This window comes from Trachemys scripta, chromosome 1 (genome assembly GCF_013100865.1).
Source record: "Trachemys scripta elegans isolate TJP31775 chromosome 1, CAS_Tse_1.0, whole genome shotgun sequence".
In the NCBI taxonomy this organism is placed as follows: domain Eukaryota; kingdom Metazoa; phylum Chordata; order Testudines; family Emydidae; genus Trachemys; species Trachemys scripta.
Window position 1 is genome coordinate 301,220,032 of NC_048298.1, and position 8,431 is coordinate 301,228,462.

Genomic DNA, 8,431 nt, shown 5'->3' on the forward strand with positions numbered 1-8,431 from the left:
GGAAAAGAGATGTGGGGAGGGGGGGGGGGGAGAAGAGAGATAATATTCTTAAAATACTTAAAAGGCTGCAAAAAAAAAAAAAAAAAAAAAAAAAAAAAGGATGGAGAAAAGTTGTTTTCTTGCCACAGAAGGCAGGACAAAAAGCAATGGGTTGAAACTACAGAACAGCATATTTAAATTAAATCTCAGGAAAACACTTAACTGTAAGAATGATCTGGAAAAAGGGGCAAAACAGTGAAGTAGCAAAATCTGCAGATGATACAAGACTATTTGAGATAGTTAAGTCCGAAGCAGACTACGAAGTGTTAGAGGGATCTCACCAAACTTCGTGACTGGGCAACAAAATGCAGATGAAATTGAGGAAAGGTTCATCAATAGCTATTAGCCAAGATGGGCAGGGATGGTGTCTCTAGCCTCTGTTTGGTATCCCAGAAGCTGGGAAACAGGCAACGGGGGATGGATCACTTGATGATTACCTGTTCTGTTCATTCCCTCTGAAGAACCTGGCATTGGCCACTGTTGGAAGACAGGATAGTGAGCTAGATGGTCTGACCCAGTATGGCCTCTTGTGAGCACCCATAGAGACAATACTTGAAGGTGGTCTTGTATAGAGTGAAACTATCTGGTGAGCAGGTCTTTAGAATTCTTATCTAAAGCTCAAGATACCAGTAAACATTCCCTCTGCACAACCCATCATAATGATTCTGGAATGTTGGCATCAGCAAATCCTGCCAAGGCTGTGTAGATCTGTTATGATGCCCTGAATTGTCATTTTTCTCTTTAGCTTTCACCCCTACTTGTGGCATAGCAGCACCTGCTAATGCCATTATAGTATTGCTGTGCTGGTTTTTTTTAATCAGCAAATATAAGGCTCCTCAGATCTGCTGTAGCCCCTTTGTATTGCCCTGGCAGTAAAAGAGGGCTATAAAGTCAGTTTAAACAGCAAAATGAGGATTGCCCCAGACTGGAGGAATCTCAGGTGGCAGAAAGAGCTCTAACAACATGCTCCCATTCAGCCCTTGGCATAGTGGGCATGTCAAGGTGTGCCATGGAAGAGAACATGGTTGGAGAATCTCTGTACTCAGGCAGCTCTTGGCTGATACAGTGGCTGCCAAAGGGCCACTCTCAAAGGGCCATTTTATCTAGGCATAATTTAGAGCACCAGAGTCCAGGGAATCCAAAAAGTGGCAAAAAGTCACTTCTTTTCCCCCATACCCACACCTGGATCTTGCACCCAAACCTTGGTATTGCAGCCTTTGCTTTTCCAGTTTAACAACTTTGAAACTGCTCCCAAGCAAGGGCCCAAAGCAGCCCAGAACAACAAACTAGGCATGCGACCTCCTGGGAACTACTTGGAACTTGCTCACCACTGTCAGGAGAAGAGTGGCATTTGGCTGATCACTTAGCAGAGGCCTAAGATCTAAGCAGGGAATTTAGCCTGAGTGTGTGCTCCATGGCTAGAGAGACAACACATAACACTGATTAACCCGGAGGTAGAGAGTTTCTGGTGGAGAAGCTGTCTGAAGCTTTTGTTTTGGTTTTGTGTTGTCCTTTTCTGTTAAAACCATACCCACTGATGAGGGTGCATCTTTTTAAGATTAGAAAGGACTTCTTGGACTTTGTATCACAGGTGATGGAAAACTAACAAGGCAGGGGCTCACCTGCAGCACCAACTTGACCACAGGGGTGCACTGCTCCTAACTACAAGGACTGCTCCTAACTCTAGTATGTTATGACAAATGCTATTTAGCCTAAACAAACTATTGCTTCCACCAATAAGAAGTTATATCTGCAAGCTCTTTTGGCAATATTGTATTAATGCTACCCTATAGTTCTGGTGCTATGTGCAATACTACATGGCTTCAGAAATGTAGCTCTTGCTTTGGTGGGGCGGGGGGGAGAACTTATTATGAAAGTCCCCACAACCACCATTAATAAAACAATGGATACAAGACATTTAGGGAACTTTACCATGGGAGAAGGCCTGCTGTAAAGTAAATTGACAAATTGTGTTTCTGTACACCCAGACCCCATCAATCAGATTCACATGCACGGAATGTAAACGTGTTGTTCTATGTGAATAATAGCTAAAGTGATCCTAAACCCCACAGTTTTAAAATTAAAAAAACCACCCCTTCGCACCAGATCTAGTCAGGATCCACCTTTCTCCCAAGTGTTGTATTGGTAAGCAATGGTTCTTTAGAGACATTAGTCAACAATGAAAAAGCTAGCCTATCAAGGAAAGTTTTCAGGTAGCCCAAATGCAAGGCAAAATATTCAAAGTTAACGTATAGAAACCAACTGAAGTCTACCAGAAAACCTGAAGGACATAAAACCTAACCTTGTGTGAAGTCTCATCCCAAGTGGCCACCTATATTTAGGCAAAAACAGGGATTTAGGCCCTATTTCAAAATGTAATTTTAATTATGGAGTTGCTACCAGGTGCCTTTGTAACGATCTTATACCCATGTGTTGCAAAGTATACCATTGGGTGTACAAATACTTTACACTAATAGCAGGAAATATTTCTAACAATAGCAAAAACAATGTATTGTTCAAAGTAAGTTTATATACATCTAAATTATTTAAAGTCATCAGACAATAAGTGACAAGAGCCTCAGTGGTTTGCCCCTAGCATATTACACTGGTCCATACCATGCTGTAATAATGTAGGGGGAAGATTAACTATGACCTTATTCTGTAGTTATGGATGTTTTGTCTGAGTAGGGATTGCTGAGTCAGGTCCTCTATCTTTAATGATTTTGTCATCTATTTCCACCATGACTGAAGATATATACCAGTTTATAATTCACAGTAGCTATTATTGTTTATACTCTTAAAGTAACTAGGTGCTGCTAAGGAAGTCTGACCACCACACAGGTGATGATCTGACCCAGAAGTAAAGTAGGTCAGCTCCATTGAATCCAAGAGCTGTGGGTGCTCTGCACTGGTCAGTAGACACCCAGCAGTGTTGCTGTTAAAAGTGAGCACAACCAGCAACCTTTGGTCTTCATCCGGATGCTGTTGTACAGGGGTAAATGGCACCTTAACTATTTCATTCATTAGATTCCTTAGAACTCTTCACTGAGCATACGATAAAACCTGGTGACATTACTTATCCCCACTAAGCATTTTAGGAATAATATCAAAATGTGTTTTCACCACCATAGGCAGTAATAGTTCTATCAATATTCAGATAGTAATTCTCTTTGAAACCTATAGAAACACACAAAAATCTGTAGACTACTATATTTTAAATACGAATGTAACATTTGGCATATTTAAAGTTCTTTTCTATGCATTTTCTTCTGTATTAACTTTTACTATGCAAACATCTAAGGATTAAATAAACAAAATAATCTCCCTCCAAGGAAGGTGCAAGCACATATCCCAAGCTCTCTCTAGAGCAATTCTATGCAAAACAAATGCTCAGTGGACTCAGTGAACAAAGCACTACACAAACCGAAAACAAAAAATCTAGCCCCTTAACAGCAATACCTGTCAGATCCTACAGGGAAGTGCCATCTTGAAGAAAGATCTTTAAAAATGTGCATATGTCTATGGTAACAGGAGAGAGGACAACATTCAAAGTTTAGGCTGACGCATCAGCCTTCTGGTCACCCAGGGAGGTCTCAGTGAGCGCTTCCACACGCCAGATGTGCTTGCTCCACCTAAGCACAGCGAGGTAGGTGAAGGAGGCAGTGAACGCCTGGACTTGGCATTTCTTCAGATGCCGCTTTCACCTTACTCTGAGCCTCTAGGACACTAACCAGCTAACTTTGCCTCATCATACGCCTATAACTAGCCCAGCTTCCCTCGTCAACCCGTGTAAGTGACATGAGCAGCACTCCGAGGACTAGTAGCAAGATGCTGCAGTATCTGTCCCAGCCCCAGAAGGCTAGAAATGCCTGATGAAGTCACATTAGACCATTATTAGCGACGTGTGACCCTTTCTCGGGGGAGGGAGCTGGGGGGGGTTGCGCTAAGGTGCCTTGTGCCGTTGGGGGTGGGAGACTGTATATTTCCCAGGGCTGGAGAAGATGCTACCTGCGCAGCTGGCCGGGGGCGGATGGCAGTGGCAGTGGCGAGGTTGGTTTTGTTTGGGGGTCTGCTCAGCCTTGCGCTGTTAGGCTTTGGGGGGTGGGGGGGGGAGGTCCTGTGCTGCCGAGGACCATGGATGTAGAGTCCTAAAGCCCCCTCCCCCGGTGGCAGATTCCCCGAGCGGGTAAAAACTTGCGCAGGCAAAGCCGTGGCTGGAAGGATATTGGGCACACGCAGAAACCCGCATCCGCGTGGCCGGGTCCGAGAAGTCCCCGCCCGCCCCTGCCACGCGGGGAGCAGCTCCCGGGGGCAGGGATGGAGGGAAGGATGCACGATCCCTACCTAGGTCCGCGGTGCAGCCGCCTTCTCCTCCAGGCCAAAGGGAAGCCGGGAGTCCGGGCGGGGGAGACTAGCGCGCCGGCTCCCAGACGAGGGCTCCTGCTACAGCCTCAAATCGCACCCGGCCAGCCACAGCGAAGGGGAGATGCTGGCACGGGTAGGAGCTATATATACACCCAGCGCGCAGCCTCCTCCAGCGGCGCCCGCTGCCTCCCCGCTCCCCAGCCTCAAGCAGCCGGCCACTGCCACGGCAGGAGCCACAGCGCCCTCTGCAGGCACACCGGCAGCGGTGCCCCTTGGAGGCTGGTTTTCCAAAGGAACTGGGTCCAGACTTGCTAAATCCTGCCGCTACAGCAAAGAAAGCCCCTAGGAATGGATTTTAGGTGGCATTGAAAAAGAAAAAAAGTAACAGCTCTTACTAAGATTGTCCCATTTTTAAATAGGGCTGTTGCTCGGCTCTGGGGACACTGGGGCATTCACATGGGTCCCCAAACACTTCCAGCAGCATTGCCAGCCCCAGGCAGCCGAAAGCGGAGAGTCAGCTGCCCCCCCCCCCCCAAGAGATTGACTTAAAACTCGTGAGATTTTGAAAAAAAAAATCAGTTGCTTCTGTTTTTTGAGCCTTTGGGGTTCATATTTTCAAGCTTTTCTCTGCAAGCGTGAGGGCTACAAACTTTTTTAAACAAAGGCTGGGATTCTCATGTAACATGATTCTAGATGCTGGGAATTTAAAGACAGAAAAACACCAGTAGTGTGAGATTTGAGATACAATTGCAGTAGACACTGTTTCAGGGACCACTAAAAGCTAGCACTCTACAATCAGGATGGATGAGGATGTGCTGAATCCTGGTGTCTGAAATTTAGATAGTCCCTGGTCTGAAATAGCCTGAGTTTGCTAACCTTTAGGGCAGTGATTGTCAAACTTTTTTTCCTGGGGACCCAGCTGAAGAAAATTGTTGATGCCTGTGACCAAATGGAGCTAGGGATGAGAGGTTTGGGGTGTGGGAGGAGGCTCTGGGCTGGGGCAGAGGTGTGGGAGGGGAATCAGGGCTCTGGGCTAGGGGTACAGGCTCTGGTGTGGGGCCAGAGATGAGGGGTTTGGGGTGCAGGAGGGGATCCAGGTTTGTGGGGGCTCAGGGCTGGGGTGTGGGAGGGGGTCAGGGCTCTGGGCTGGTGCAGCACGTAGAGCCCTGTAGTCCTCCTGCCTAGAAGCTGGACCCGCTGCTGGCTGCTTCCAGGGTGCAGAGCAGTGTCAAAAAAGATAGGCACTAGCCTGCCTTAGCTGGGCAGCACTGCCAAGGGGACTTTTAATGTCCCGGTCAGCAGTGCTGATCAGAGCAAGGTGATCCAGTGTCTTGAAAAACATGGCTTTAGGGCACTCTCTTTATTGAGGACAGAAATGGAAGGCCTTAAGCATACAGTCTGAGCTCCTATTCTAAATGTCAAGATTCTAATTTCTTATATGCTCTTGCTTAAACCTGAAAATGAAAACAAATAGTGCCTATTTATCATGTATCAAGAAGGCTTAATATGTGCCCCCTGAACTCCTTACCCTCAAGAAAATAACACCCCTTTTTTTTAAAAAAAAATTCAGGTCCTGTCTGATCTAGAAAACTATGATAACAGGAGAAGAAGTGAAGTGATAATACTGGCTGCCTCAAAAATGCAGGCTGAGCAACTGACTAGGAAAGGGATTTAGTCCAACAACATTTGCAACACACACACACACACGGCAATTTTCAAGCTGTGTGGAGTGGCTCAGAACTATGAGTACCAACCTCAGGGCAGACTGTCAAGAAGCAGGGTAGAATCCCCAAACTGGTTGTGAGTTCTATACTTAGATTTCATTAACCAAGTATCATGTGTTAAGTTCTCAGGCACTATAACAGCCTTAACATGGAGTCACAAATAGTTCCCTTGGGTACTCCATTCTATCTTGCCACCTAGGCAAGACTGCCTTTGTGATAAGTGGTCTTACACCAAATATCACAGCGATAGTCATGTTACTCCCTGTCACAAAGGACCAGTCACTTATCTAGGTGCCATTGACCTGGGGTATTACAAAGACAATGCTTGTAGGCAATCCTATAATAAAACTAAAAAAGAAATTAGTTATGAGGTAAAGAAACACACAAATGAGTTAGTCTTAGGTTTCAAAAGGTGGTAGGATCTTCTATAATAACCACGCTCTGCATGTCCTTGAAGGCTAACCCAGGCCAAGCACTGGGGATCTTTTGCTTATGCTAAGTAATTCTTGCCCCTCAGAGGTCAATCAGCATATAGTGTTTCCTTGTTAAGGATTTTTATTCCCTTCCCCCAGAGTTCAAGCTGATAGGATGAGTCCCCATGCAGATCTCTTCATGGATGTGGGGGGCGAGGGGGAAGCAATCAGATGACAAAACCTCTGATGTTCCACAGTGCTTTGTCTGGTTCTATGGGTCTTTTTTCTGGGCAGGAAATAACACCCCCTGTGGTAAACTAGTATTTCATGCTCGTTAATACTTCTCTCCTGGCTGGTGAATTTACAATTTCAGAGCAAACACTTTAATATTACTTATATCTGTATTCCATGTGAAAAGGTAAGATTAATGCATGCAGCAATTTAGAAGCAATCCTAACAGGTGAGCCAGACTAGTTTCCAGCTATGCATTTGTCAGTGTTCAGTTGAGGCCTATGGGCCTTCACATGAGCTGGCATCTGGTCTGCTGGTATCACAGCTACGTCATACGAAAAGTAGGAAATTAAAGTGATGACAGGGTACAATCTGCTGTCCAAACCACAAGTGGTGCCTGGACATAGGCGCTTGCAATATAAGGTCAGACTGACCCTGGGATATCCAGAAGATGAAGTTAATTTAGAAAACAAAAGTTATATTTAGTAAATATTTGTATGCTGATGGCATTTAAAGTATATGCCAATTTGTATCACTGTTACATGTAACCAGTAACTTCATAGGAAGAGTGCTAGTGGCCTTTGGAGTACAAATGGCCAACCTGCATGTGCACTATTTTTTGTTGGCCGTGGCTGATCCTTGATTGGCTACTCTCCAGTCCTCTTCTCTCCTGAGGTTCGTTTCTCTTTACCTTCAAAATATGCAGAGAGTACCCTGTACCTCTAAATCCTCTTAAAAATGGTTTCTTCAAGTAATAATCACTACACTTTTACTTTTGAGCTATTGCCCAGTGTCTTGTTTAGTTTTACATGATCTATTAGCTCTGTGTGGCTATTAGTTTTATCTATATTTTTAAAGCTCTGTGTAAGTTTATACCACTATATTAAATATGTTAAAGATATACTCCTGGGGGGAGGGGAAAGCATCCATTGTTTTAATAAGCTCCTAAGACCTGCTATGTAAAATGAACCAGGTTAGAGGTTATGATCTGTCCATAATGTAACATATTTGGTACCATTTAACACAGAGTGTCCATATGGAGCCTGACTCAATGCCCATTAACTCAAGACTGACTTCAGGGGGCACTGAATCAAACTTATTATGATTCTGCTCTTGTACTGTAGAACACACACACACACACACACTATTAGTAGGATACCATTTCTGCTCAAGGACTACTACCCAACCCTACTGCTTGTATCCGTGTATAGTACAGAGGGCTGCAAGTACAGGACTTGTAGCATGACAAGCTAACATACTGTAGCAATTCCCTTAGTAAGAAGTGTGCTCTGATTCATTAGTGCACATGAAATTCATCTGTGGTGGCTTGGGTGTTGAGAGCTTTCCAGGACATTGCCCTTTCAGCAAAGCTAGTTTTCACTTAAAAAAAAAAAAAAAAAAAAGGACTTTAAGAATCCCATTTACTCCATGCACCTGATGAAGTGGGTTTTAGCCCATGAAAGCTTATGCCCAAATAAATTTGTTAGTTTAAGGTAGGGTGACCAGACGTCCCAATTTTATCGGGACTGTCCCGATATTTCCTTGTTTGTCCCACGTCCCGACTGGTCGGGACACTGGACAAACAAGGAAATGCGCTGGAGCCTGGAAGTGCTTGCACCCCCCCCCCCCCCCCCCCCCCCCCCCCCCCCCCCCCCCCCC

At 45.1% G+C, this 8,431-nt stretch overlaps 1 protein-coding gene and 1 long non-coding RNA gene across 5 annotated transcripts in view; one reads left to right on the forward strand and one right to left on the reverse strand.

The window, feature by feature from the left end:
- Nucleotides 1-4,538, reverse strand: part of MTUS2 (microtubule associated scaffold protein 2) — a 491,119-nt gene extending 486,581 nt beyond the window's left edge. For 3 of the 4 annotated variants that reach the window (XM_034758688.1, XM_034758689.1, XM_034758687.1), the window contains exon 1: nt 4,384-4,537. The gene's annotated coding sequence lies outside the window, so the exon portion shown is untranslated. Of the gene's footprint in view, nt 1-4,383 lie in introns of all 4 variants that reach the window. The other variant, XM_034758690.1, reaches the window with a different exon arrangement.
- LOC117871076 overlaps nt 4,009-8,431 on the forward strand; it is a 12,407-nt gene continuing 7,984 nt past the window's right edge. The window contains exon 1 of the long non-coding RNA XR_004644152.1: nt 4,009-4,089. This is a non-coding gene — a long non-coding RNA (uncharacterized LOC117871076). The remainder of the gene's footprint in view (nt 4,090-8,431) is intronic.